We start from the raw sequence: 13758 nt of genomic DNA on the forward strand, positions 1-13758 counted from the left end.
AAGGGAAGTCAAGGAGAGTTGAGGAGAGTCATGGAGAGTCGGTCGATTGGCAGCAAAGCGGACAGCAGGTCGCACGTCGTGTGAACCCAGCCTCCAGTGAGACCATAATGATATGACTCCCCTACCTATGGCTCCGTGGGTATTCCTTTTTGGTCTCACCACATCCTGCGCTCTTATGTGGGGAGCGGGAGCAGAGACCCCGCAGGCCAACCCGCACGACATGATCTGACACTGCTACTGTTCCACTTGCACTGGGCAGGTGGGGGCGGGGTGAGCTCTGGGAGTGTAGGTGGAGGGCAGCTAGTCTCAGTGCCTAAGACTTCCATTCTCTGCTCAGCATTGAGGGTTTAAACCACCATTTTCAGCTTTCTTCCCTTAGTCTTTGCTCCGATGTCTCTGCTGTAAGCGTTGGGTTCAGCCTTGTTATATGCTGCCCCCTCAGCCCTGTGGACCATAAACGGAGCCCTAGCAGTCTGAGTTCTTCTCTCTCCCACAGCTGCGGTAGTTCCGGGATGCAGCAAGCTCAGAGCACTAAGCTAGGTCTGAGTCCTGTGCCCGCGTGGCTCCGTCTCCACACTTCTCCCTTCCCTCCTCCCTTGCTCGTGCAATTTGCCCACCTTTAGGTGAATTCTCTAGTGAGCCTTTTCGTCTGGCCTATCTGCTGTGCAGGGAGTCCTTTGTAGAGTTATAGCTGTTTAATTTGTTGTAAATTCCAGGGGAGATTTCCAGAGGCTCACCTCACACCGCCATTTTGATGACGTCCTCTTAAATTGCTTATCATGACAAACCACAAACTGGACTCATGAGTATTAACAGTTGACAGTGATCTTTTTAAACAGAAGCCAGAGATTTATATTTTTAAAAAATTTATATCATGAAATTCTGCTTGAAATTTTCCAGTGGCTTATATCATATTTAAAGCAAATTCCAGATTCCTGCAGCCTATGAAACCTGGTTCCTGTTTGCTACCCACTCCAACATCATTGCGTAACACTCCCCCATCTCTCCCTACATCTCAGATATCTTAGCTTTCCCCTTTGTCTCATGTTTCCAGCAGTGATTTTGGACTTCTTTTTCCTCAGTCTGGACATTTCTTCCTAGTTCCAAATGATGTTCTTCGTTTTTCATTGAGGTTTCAGCTCAGATATCACCTCTAATGATAAGCTTTCCCTTATCACATCATCTGCAGTACCTTCTTTTGAGTCAGATTACCCTACCTTATTTTATTAACATTAATTGTAACTTTCAGTATAGATAGATAGATTTGTTAGTTTTATGTCTTCTGTCTGTCTAACATGTATCTTATTTGAAGGTTTAAAGTTAAATGCCAGGAGAACAGGGACCATACCATATTTTTCATACTTACAGCTATAATTTCCACAGTTTAGAATACTGCATGACACAATAGATAGATAATTGTTAATAGCTGAGTGACTAACTGAATGGATAAACTTAAATTATTTTAATTTTTTTTTAATTTATTGGGTGACAATTTTTAAAACTGTCATATCTTCCCCAGTGACTCAATCATTGTGCCCATTAAGGTCACCTGGTCTTTCTTCGAGGAAACCTTTTTTCCCCGTCTCCTGATAGATTGAGAGAAATGATTCAGATGCCCTCAAGCAGGGTGTTGTAATATTTTTATCAAAGTTTCTTCTATTGCATCTTGAAGCCAAGGAATTAGAATCTGTTCTTGGGAGCAAATCCAGCAATTTGAAACTTAATATCCCCAGCATTTTCCATGGTTTATGTCTATAGTGAGAGAAGAAAGATGGGTGTCCACTGAGTTCTTTACCTTTACTGTGCACTTTTTGCCACAAGAGAAATAATCATATGGGCATCACCAACCCACAAGGACTGGACTATTTGCATTTGTTAGTGAATTGCACAATGCATACTGATTTTTGTAAAGCACCAAGAGATTAATGCCCAGACTTGCACAGGAATTCCATTTGGAACCAAATCTGGCACATTGAAAGTGGAAGAAACATCACAGGTTAGTCTATCCACATCATGAACTGTCCCTTAAAGATCTCCTGAGGATCCTCAATTTTGTTAGGTGATCATTCTTGCATTTCTTCTAGTTAACTAAGACTTCCTTGGCTCCTACATTTAAACCTCTTTATTTGGTCTTGATTCCTGAGGGTAGCCATGTTGTTCTCTTTCTCCTCTAAAATGAAATTCAGGAGTCATATGTCTGTCAACAACCTGTTGTGTCTGAGGTGAAGTCTAAGTCTGCTCAATAGCACTTTGCTGTAAACTTTTCATAATCTGATTTGAGGAGTTTCTCATTTTTTGATCTGTAGTCCACTATACCTTGCCATAGGGCAGATTGAAGACATTACTTCAATATGCTATAAAACACTTATTTCCTTTATGGGGATATACAGTTATGAGCTTCACATGACAATCCTAGAAAGTCCCCACAATACTACAAACTGTTTCTAGAGGTAACTGGCAATCCACTACAAAGATGACCTCTTTGTGGCCTTGAGCCCCAATATAATTTTTATGATGGAATATGGGGACCCTTACTTAGCCTCTATCAATCCCCAACCACCAATGTTATCACTTCACCAGAATTTCTGTTATTTCATCTAACTACAATTCTGCATTCTCTTCTCTCATCCATAACACAAGTTTCCTCACCAGTTTTGTTAGTTTTGAATAGCAGTCTCAATATCTTCCAAAACCTGACTGATTGCTTGTCTAAATTGAGGCAGACATGATTAGATAAGTACATACCCATTGCCTCAAACTCATTCATTCTATCTCCTCTCGTATCACCTTCTCCATATTATTGTCATCCCTTCCCTAATTCCTGCATCAGCCTCGTACCTGGCCTCCCTGCATCCATCATGGCTTCCATCAATCTCCTGTGCATTTAATACAATTATATTTTCAAGGATAAAATGTGATCATATCTCTTACTTGATTAAACATTTTAAATATTTCCTGTTGTAAGGAGTTAGAAAGGACCAAAATCTTTAATATAGCCATTAAGTAGGGTGATCATATAGTTTGATCAGAACACTGGCATGCATTTAAGAGTGAAAGGCTGTATTATTATTATTAATTACATTGGACAGCAGACATAAACTGAGATGTCTTAGACCTACTGGTGCATATGTTATACTACTGTAAGCCTCTGCATTTGCTTGTCCCTGCCTCTCTTCCCAGCCTCATATCTTCCTTTACTTGCTCTTGCTTTCTACCTTTAGACTTCTCTCAAATTTTCAAATGTGCTGTGCCATTTTAGCTGCAGGAGCACTTTTTCCTCTGCCTGGATTATTCTTGCATCTACCCCAGCCTCACCCTTTTCATTGCCTAGTTAATTACATTTCTTAAGTGAAATCTCATTCTAATATCATGCATTAACTAACGATCATTTCCTCAGTCAACTTCACCCTCCTTCCCCTTTTAACCAGTTTCCCTATTACACATTCACTGTACCAGATACCTTACTGACAATGCATTTGCTTTCCTCTAACATTTACATTTATTGATGTGAATATTTCATCATGTTTATCTCCCTCACTAGACTGTGGGAGAAACAGAAAGCACGTCACCCTTTTATTGCTGCATCTGGAAAAGTGACTGAATCTCTGTAAGCAAAAAGTTCCTGACACATTATGATACTTGCCTAACCAACAGCTCTTGAGTAAATTAATTAATAATGCCCTTACAGTCACAGAGTTTACATAGCAGACCTAAGACATATATACAGTAAGTACACTTTGATAAGAATGATACCAGGGGGTGACATCGTAGGAATGGTGGCAGTGAGGTGGTCTTCTTGAGTTCTCCTCTGGAACTTACCACAAATTGAACATCTATAACCCATCACAGGACTCTCTGCTCATCAGACAGAACAGATAAGAGACTCATACAAGGATTACTTGAAGGTTGGCAAATTGGGCAGGTAGGGGAAGAGGAAAGGGAGCGGAGTGCATGCATGGCTGTGGAGATGCAAGGGGTCCCAGAACAGAACAGAGACTACAAAACCCAGGAGGCGGGATCTTTCCTTTCATCCCATAGCTGATCTCTCCCACCTAGAGAGCAGCATATCCAGCATTTGAGGCAGTAACCTCACCTGACACTTCCAGCTGGGCGCTAGGTCAGACAAAGGATGTAAACTCCATACCTGGGCCCCTCCCCCCACTCTCCCAATCCTACCCCCGCCCTTCCAGACACGCAAGCTGGCCCCTGAACTGAGGAGTAGTGTCAGATTACAGAGGAGCTGTAGTGCTCAGGATCTGGGAAGACCCGGGTTAAAGCTCTGACCCAGGGAAGAGGCTGGGAAGAGTGTGACACTGCTGGGCTGGGAGAGAGAAGACCCCTCCATCCCCAGCCCCTACCTTTTCTGGCTTGCCTAGGGAAGGGCAATTACAACTGCGGAGACACACCCGGGGGTCAGCAGCAGACAGCAAATGCAGCTCTGGGCTTTTAGCAACTCAGAAATCTCCGGCCCTCCACACACGCACGCACACACACACACACACACACACACACACATGGGAAAAGTGCCCTTAGACTCAGGAGATCTGGGCACAGGGCTGGCTGTGGTACTCTCAGTGTGCATATGTGCAGACAAGAGCAGAAACTGCACTGACTTTGTAAAAACTACCATCCAGAACCCATAGCCCCACTCATCTAGAACTGCAGTCCCAGGGTCACTCATGGCACAAGGTGACTGGCTCTGCTTGCACAAGACGCAGAGGACTCTTTGGTACAGCAGAGGACAACCTAGAGATTACTTGGTGGGCTTAAGGAAAGACTGGAGCTGCTTTTTTTGTTAGGTTTTGTTTTTGTATTTTTGATATTTTCGCCTGTGTTGAGTGTGGTTTATCGGTTGTTTTTACATGTGAATGTATTCGGTTTTTCCTTTGTTGCTTTTGTTGTTGTTGTTGTTGTGCTTGGTGATTTCCTTTGTTCTGAAATTGCCCTACACCAGGGCCCAGCTCAAGAGGCATAAAATTCAATACACCAAAAGGCCAACTCCAGACCAAAACAGAGTACTACCAGGTTTGACCTACAAGGGACACACCCAGAGGGAATTCTCAAAAGAGGGGCCAAGCCTCATTTGAGCGGTCAACCCTCATGCAGCAGATTATCCACTGTGGGCAGAGCGAAGTCTCACAACTAGTCAGCCTAGGAGTCAATCCCACCTACTGAAAAGCCAAAAGCAATTGAGATCATCTTTAACAGGACAATATACACAACACAAGAGTCAACTTTGGAGCTAATATAAAGGTCACATACTACATAAGACAACACAGCAAAAACCAGGAACCCTAAGGAATCTACGTAATACATCGAAGCAAACACAGAGAGTCAGCCAGAATGGGGAAACAAAGAAACATGTCCCAAATAAAAGAACAAAAGAAACCTCCAGAATTGGAACCAAATGAAATAGAGGTAACCAACCTATCAGAGACAGAATTCAGAACACTGATGGTAAGAATGTTTAAGGAGCTTAGTGACGACTTAAAGAGGGATAGAGAAATCATAATGAATAACGAGTTAGAACTAAAGAACACAATAACTGAAATAAAGTACACACTTGAAGGAATTACCAGCAGGTTAGATGAAGCGGAGGATTAGGTCAGCGACTTAGAAAACAAGTTAGCAGAGATCACCCAACGGGAAAACAAAAATAAAAAAGAATACAAAACAATGAAAATGGTTTAAGAGACCTCTGGGATGCCATCGAGCACGGCAATGTGCACATCCTAGGAATGCCAGAAGGTGAAGAGAGGGAGCAAGGGATTGAGAACATATTTGATGTAATAATGTCCAAAAACAGCCCTAACCTGGTGAAGGAAACCAACATAAACGCCCAGCAAGTGCAGAGAGTTCCAACCAGGATAAACCCAAACAGTTCCACACCAAGACACATTACAGTTAAATGGCAAAGGTTAAAGACAAAGAGAGAATCCTAAAAGCAGCAAGAGAAAGACAGCGGGTTACATACAAGGGAACTCCTATAAAACTGTCAAATGACTTTTCTACAGAAACATTGAAGGCCAGGAAGGAGTGGAAGGAGGTACTCAAAGTGATGGAAAACAAAGGCCTGCAACCTAGATTGCTTTATCCAGCAAGGCTATCATTTAAAATTGAAGGAGAGATAAAGAGCTTCCCAGAATGAATAAGCTAAAGGAATTTATTACGATCAAGACAGCATTGCAGGAAATATTAAAAGGACTTCTGTAAACAGAAGAAAGATGAAAACAATCTAACTACAATTAAAAAAATGGCAATAACTACGTACCAATCTATAATCACTTTAAATGTAAGTGGATTAAATGCTCCAATCAAAAGACATAGGGTGGCTGATGGATAAGCAAGCAAGACCCTTGTGTATGCTGTATACAAGAGATTTACCTCAGATCAAAAGACACACAGGCTGAAAGTGAAGGGTTGGAGTAAGATATTTCATGCAAATGGAAATGAGAAAAAAGCTGCAGCTGCAATACTTATATCTGACAAAATAAACTTTAAAATGAAGAATGTATTAAAAGACAAAGATGGGCACTATATATATAAAGGGATCTATCTGACAAGAGGACATAACCCTAGTAAACATCTATGCACCCAACATAAGAGCTCCTAAATACACAAAACAGATATTGACTGACATAAAGACAGAGATCAACAGTAACACTGTCATAGTAGGGGACTTCAACACACTTCTGAGAACAAGGGACAGGTCTTCCAGACAGAAAATCAATATGGAAACAACAGCCTTAAATGACACATTGGACCACTTGGATTTAATCAATATTTTCAGAGCATTTCACCCGAAAGCTGCAGAACACATGTTCTTCTCAAGCGCACATGGAACATTTTCCAAGATAGACTGTGTGTTAGGCCACAAAGCAAGTCTTGATAAATTTAAGAAAATTGAAATCATACCAATTGTCTTCTCTGACAACAGTGCTATGAAATTAGAAATCAACTACAGGTAAAATACTGGAAGACACACAAATACATGGAGACTGGATAACATGTTACTAAATAATGAATGGGTCAGCCATGAGATCAAGGAAGAAATCAAAAGATATCTCGAGACAAATGAAAATGAAAACACAATGACCCAAAATCTATGGGATGCAGCGAAAGCCATCCTAAGAGGGAAATTCATAGCAATGCAGGCATACCTAAGAAACAAGAAAAAAAATCAGTAATCAAGTTTATCTTCATACTTAAGGGATCTGGAAAAAGAACAGCAAAATAAGCCCAAAGAGAGTACAAGGAAGGACTTACTAAAGATCAGAGTGGAAATAAATGAAATGAAACCAGAAAAACAATACAAAAGGTCAATGAATCCAAGAGTTGGTTTTTAGAGAAGATAAACAAAATCGACAAACCTTTAGCCAGACTTATCAAAAAAACAGAGAGAGGACCCAAATTAATAAAATCTGAAATGAAAGAAGAGAAATGATGACAGCCACCACAGAAATACAAAATTTTAAGAAATCACTATGAACAACTATATGGCAACAAATTAGACAATCTGGAAGAAATGGACAATTTTCTAGAAGCACAACCTATCAAAGCTAACACAAGAAGAAATGGAAAACCCGAATAGGCTGATTACCACCATGGAGATTGAATCAGTAATCAACAATCTCCCAAGAAACAAAAGCCCTGGACTAGATGACTTAACGGGTGAATTTTACAGAACATTCAAAAAAGAATTATCACCTGTTCTCCTCAATCTCTTCCAAAAAAATCCAGAAGGAATGAAGGCTCCCAAACACTTTTTATGAGGTCACTACCATCCTGACCCCAGAATCAGACAGAGACTACAAAAAAAGAAAACTACAGGCCAATGTCTCTAGTGAACATAGATGCAAAAATCCTTACCAAAATACTAACAAACAGAATTCAGCAATACATTAGAAAGATCACACACCATGATCAAGTGGAATTCATTCCTGGTATGCAAGGGTGGTTCAACATCCGCAAATCAATTAATGTGACACACCACATTAAAAATGAAAATCATATGATCATATCAATAGATGCAGAAAAAGCATTTTACAAAATCCAGCAGTCATTTATGATAAATACTCTTTAAAAAGTGGGAATAGAGGGACCATATCTCAACATAATAAAGGCCATAAATGATAAACCCACTGCTAACAACATACTCAATGAGGAAAAGCTAAAACCTTTCCCCTTAAGATCAGGAACAAGACAAGTTTGCCCACTTTCTCCACTTCTATTCAACATAGTGCTGGAAGTTCTAGCCACAGCAATCAGACAAGAAAAGAAATAAAAGACAACCAAATTGGTAAGGAGGAACTAAAATTGTCATTATATGCAGATGACATGATACTATATAGAGAGAACCCTAAAGACTCCATCAAAAAACTATTAGAACTGATAAATGAATTTAGTAAAGAAGTAGGATACAAAATTAATATTCTGAAATCAGTTGCATTTGTTTATACCAATAATAAATTGTCAGAAGGAGAAATTAAGAAAACAATCCCATTTACAATTGCTTCAAAGACTATAAAACACCTGGGAATAAATTGAACCAAAGAAGTAAAAGATTTGTATTCAGAAAATTATAACACACTGAAGAGAGAAATTAAAGAGGATACAAACAGTTGGAAATATATGCCATGCTCATGGATAGGAAGAATTAATATTGTTAAAATGTCCATACTGCCAAAGGAAATATGCAGATTCAACGCAGATCCTATCAAACTACCAAGGACATTTTTCACAGAAATAGAACATATAATCCTAAAATTTATATGGAACCATAAAAGACCCCAGATAGCCTTGGCAATCTTGAGATATAAGAACAAAGTGGGAGGTATAACGATATCTGATATCAAATTATACTACAAGACTACAGTAATCAAAACAGCGTGGTACTGGCATAAAAACAGACACACAGATCAATGAAACAGAATAGAGAGACCAAAAATAAATCCATGCCTATATGGTCATTTAATCTATGACAATGGAAGTAAGAATTTATGGTGGGGTAAAGACAGTTTATTCAATAAATGGTGCTGGGAAACCTGGACAGACACATGCAAAAAAACGAAGCTGGACCACCTCCTCACACCATATACAAGAATAAATTCAAAATGGATTAAAGACTTAAATGTAAGATCTGAAACCATAAAATTCCTAGAAGAAAATATAGGAAGAAACTCCACAGATATTACCCAGAGTAAGATTTTTACTGATATTCCCCTCGGGCAAGATAAGTAAGAAAAATAAATAAATAAACATGTGGTTATTACATCAAAGTAAAAAGTTTTTTCACAGCAAAAGAAACCATCAATAAAACAAAAAGGGATCCTACTGAATGGGAGAAGATGTTTGCCAACGATATATCTGATAAAGGGTTAATATCCCAAATTTATAAAAACTCACTCAATTCACCTCCAAAAAAACAAACAACCCAATTAAAAAATGGGCAGAGGACACGAAGAGACATTTTTCTACAGAGGACATACAGATGGCAAACAGACATATGAAAAAATATGTTCAACCTCACTATCATTAGAGAAATGCAAATAAAAAACGCAATGAGATACCACCTCACCCCAGTCAGAATGGCTATCGTCAATAAATCAACAAACCACAAGTGCTGGCGAGGATGTGAAGAAAAGGGAACCCTTGTGCACTCTTGGTGGAATTGCAGGGTGGTGCAGCCACTATGGAAAACAGTATGGAGGTATCTCAAACATCTGAAAATCGAACTACTTTATGACCCAGCAATTCCACTCCTAGGTATCTATCCAGAGAAATCCAAAACTCTAATTCAAAAAAATGTATGCACCCCTATGTTTATTGCAGCACTATACACAATAGCCAAGACATGGAAACAACTGAAATGCCCATTGGTAGATGGCTGGATTAAGAAACTGTGGTACATTTATACAATGGAGTATTACTCAGCCATAAAGAAGGAAATCTTGCCTTTTGCAACAATATGGATGGATCTAGAGAACATTATGTTAAGTGAAATAAGTCAGACAAAGACAAATACCATATGATCTCACTTACATATGGAATCTAAAGAAAAGAATAAATGAATGAACTAATCAGAAACAGTCTCGGAGACATAGAGGAAAATCTGAGGGTTACTAGATGGGAAGGGGGTTGAGGATAAGAGGGAAGGTGAGGGGATTAGAAAGCACAGTCAGTAACCACAAAATTGCCACGGGGATTTGAAAGTCAATTTGGGGAATGTAATCAATAATGTTGTAAAGATTTTGTAGCATGTCCAATGGATACTCATCTCATTAGGGAGACCACCTCAGGGATGATGTAGGTGCCTGATCACTGCACTGTACACCTGAAGCTGAAGCTGAACAATAATGAAGGTCAACTACAATTATATATATATACACACACACACACACACACACACACACACACACACACACACATATACAAGAAGCGGAGTACAGCATTAGGAATAGAGACAGTGGAAATGTAATGGCTGTATGCGATGTCAGAGGGGTAGAGAATGGGGGAGGGGTGTTGTCACTGTGAGGGTTATAAATGATAAATGTCTAACTATTACATTGTTTTGTGCACTTGAAACTAATAAAAAATGTTGAAAAAAAGAATGATACCGTATGTGTGTGATTTTTTAGAGGATGTTTCAATTCTCTTTTAAACAATTCAAGAAATGCTTACCTACATTTCTTATGCAATCATTTAAGTTTCTTCTTCTTTTAGAAAAAAAATGGAGGAAAACATTTTGATCTGTCTGCATAAGATGAAGTGACTGGCATGGAAATTAAAAACTTATGGTTCAATGACTGTATTCCACATTCATGAAATGACTAGTCCATAGTATACACAGTATTTTAGTTTCAGACATATTCACAATCAATACTGATCATCACAGTCTAGTCAATTGTTCAGTGATCCTTGTTGATCATGATGACAGCTGAAATTCATTGATGGGGTATGTCCTACACAGACAGAGTTGCCATTGGGAAAACCATTTTCAGAGAAGTAAGACCAGGCTTACACCAATTTGTAAAATGACTGTTAAGTAGTCACATGAGCCCCTAGGTTGTCTTGTGCCCTCAGATGATTCCTCTCATTCAAGTACCAGTTTCCCTAGATGCTTCCCCATCCTTGCCAAACATACTTTCAGAAAATTATCAGTTATATATGTTGCAGAGAGAATTCAAACATCGTTTACAGAAACTTTAGTACTTTAAGTATTAGCTCTTGTAATGCAGGGACTCAGCTCCCGCTCCCCACACAAGAATGGAGGCTATGGTGAGGCCAAAATGGAGCACAAATGCACCCATAGATAGGGGAGTCATACCACTATATTCTTGATGGCATTTGGTGGAGACACAAAAGCAAACATCCACCAGTACCCGAACAAGGGATCTTCCTGCACCCCAGTCTCTCTGGCGGCCCGTCGAACACAAAAAATAAACATCCGCCAGTTCCACTACAATGTGGTATGTTCCCAGGCAAACAGTCAAGTGGTCCATCAAATCAGGGATGGAAGGCACTGCAGCATGCACAGGTGGCATCACCTTATTCAATTCCCTATACTCCGTAGTTATGCACCAGGGCTGTGTGTTGGCCTCACAATGTGCGCCCTCTCTGCTGGGTGAGTGATCCAATACCTCCCCTACCTGGGGGTGAGGGACAACCTTGAACTCACCCACATTCTCCACCGAGGACTCAGTGAGCATTTCCTCCTAGGACTACAAGTCCCACACCTGGGCTGCCTCAGCAAGCTCTTCCCAGCCCACGCGGCCATGACCTTCACTTTCTCCGGCCTATGCTGGTTGGAGAATCATCCACATCTTCCCACCCCTCCATGGGGGTCCAGCTCTCTGGCAGCTGCACGGCTCTTTCTATGCTGGTCGGAGAGCCATCCTTGTCTTCCCACCCCTCCACAGGGGTCCAACTTCTGAGAACAGTGGCCACCAGGCACCACACACTGTGTGGGGGCCACATGTCTTCCTGCCCAGAGTCAGACATCGTTCATAACTGGCTGGAATCTTGCTTGCTGTGCCAGGTATCCAAGTGGATGGTGGCCCCAGTGTAAGATGTCCAGAACTCTAGGAGCCTATGGCATCAGCGGACCACCAAAAAGGCAGGCAACACCTGCTATGGCCAATAGAGTGGTGTGCCATCTGGAGGCTCGAGAGGACCACCAGTTCACTGAGGGGTCACATTTCTCCCAGGTAGATTGTGTTTCCTGCTCCCGACACCGCTTCTCATGGGCTTCCTGAGACTGAGTGTTCATAGGCACAAACTGCTCCACTCCCTTCAGAGAGCTTTGGCTGGCACCATACCCTGCTCGCTATGACATGTCATGCGGGGTCTCAGCTTCCGCTCCCCACACAAGAACACAGGCTATGGTGAAGCCAAAAGGGAGCACCAATGGAGCCATAGATTGGGGAGTCATACCATTATATTCTCAATGGCAGGTGGTCAAGACACAAAAACAAACATCCACCAGTACCCCAACGGGGATCTTCCTGCACTCCAGTCTCGCTGGCGGCCGGGTGAGACAGAGGAAGTAGGATCCACATGATCCGCAATCCACCATCCGCTTGGTAACTGCAATTGCTAGCCGCAATCCACAGTGCGCTTCTCTGCCAACCAACCAACCCCCTTGCCAGAGTAGCCACGGCAGTTATATTAGTGGTTAATGGCTAACTGGTTACAGCTGATGGCCACCTAGTCCCAGCTCATGACCATCTACTACCTGAGCCAGCATCTTTCCATGTGAGGCCGACAGCCTGGAAACTGCTCTCCTGGCTCTGCCTGCACAGCTCTTAATATGCTAAAGGAATATTAAGGGATTTGATATGGGACTTATATGCCATCCAATGTATCTTCACAATAAAACCTATTTAGGTCTATGATAAAGAATTAGTCTCACCCTTTAAGAAAGTTTACTCTACATTAGTAACTTCACACTCATATTTAGAATACCACTTCCATTCCTTCTTAAGATTTTAAGAATCTCTTAGTTTAAAAAAAAAAACAAAAAACTTTTTTGTGCCTGAGGAAAAATGGATAAATTTGTGAAATTTAGTATCAATTAGTAGTCAACCTGTGGAGACAGAGTCCTAGAGAGCAGTTTCCAGGCTCTCGGCCTCACATAAAAAGGTGCTGGCTCAAGTAGTAGATGGTCATCAGCTATGACTAGTTGGCCATCGGCTGTTACCGGTTAGCCATTAGCCACTGATATAACTGCTGTGGCTAAGCTAGCAAGGTGGTGGTGGGGTGGTGGTGTAGTGGCATGGCATGGTGGAGTGTGGATTACGGGTTGCAGAGAGGCGGATTGCAGGTAACAAGTGAGGTTGGTTGGCAGAGACAAGTGGACGGTGGGCTGCGGATTATGTGGCTCCTGTTTCCTGTGTCTCCAACCCAGCCGCCAATGAGACTATAGTGGTATGACTCCCCTATCTATTGCTCCATGGGTGTTCCCTTTTGGCCTCACCATATCCTGTGTTCCTTTGTGGGGAGCGGGACCTGAGACCCCACATGCCACCCTGCATGACACAGCCAATATTGTTTTCAGTGCCAATATCTTACACAAGAAAGTTTCAAGAAAATCTTCAGTTGACAATCCCTAAATTATTTCCTCTTAGGATTGGTTATCCTCATACTATGTAGAGCCAATCTTAGTATAAGCTATTTGGAGAGAGAGAGAGAGAGAGAGAGAGAGAGAGAGAGACTTTCTATCATGCTCCCCTCCACTTTATAGTGTATACACACAGCACA

Source organism: Rhinolophus sinicus, linkage group LG12 (genome assembly GCF_036562045.2).
Source record: "Rhinolophus sinicus isolate RSC01 linkage group LG12, ASM3656204v1, whole genome shotgun sequence".
Classification (NCBI taxonomy): domain Eukaryota; kingdom Metazoa; phylum Chordata; class Mammalia; order Chiroptera; family Rhinolophidae; genus Rhinolophus; species Rhinolophus sinicus.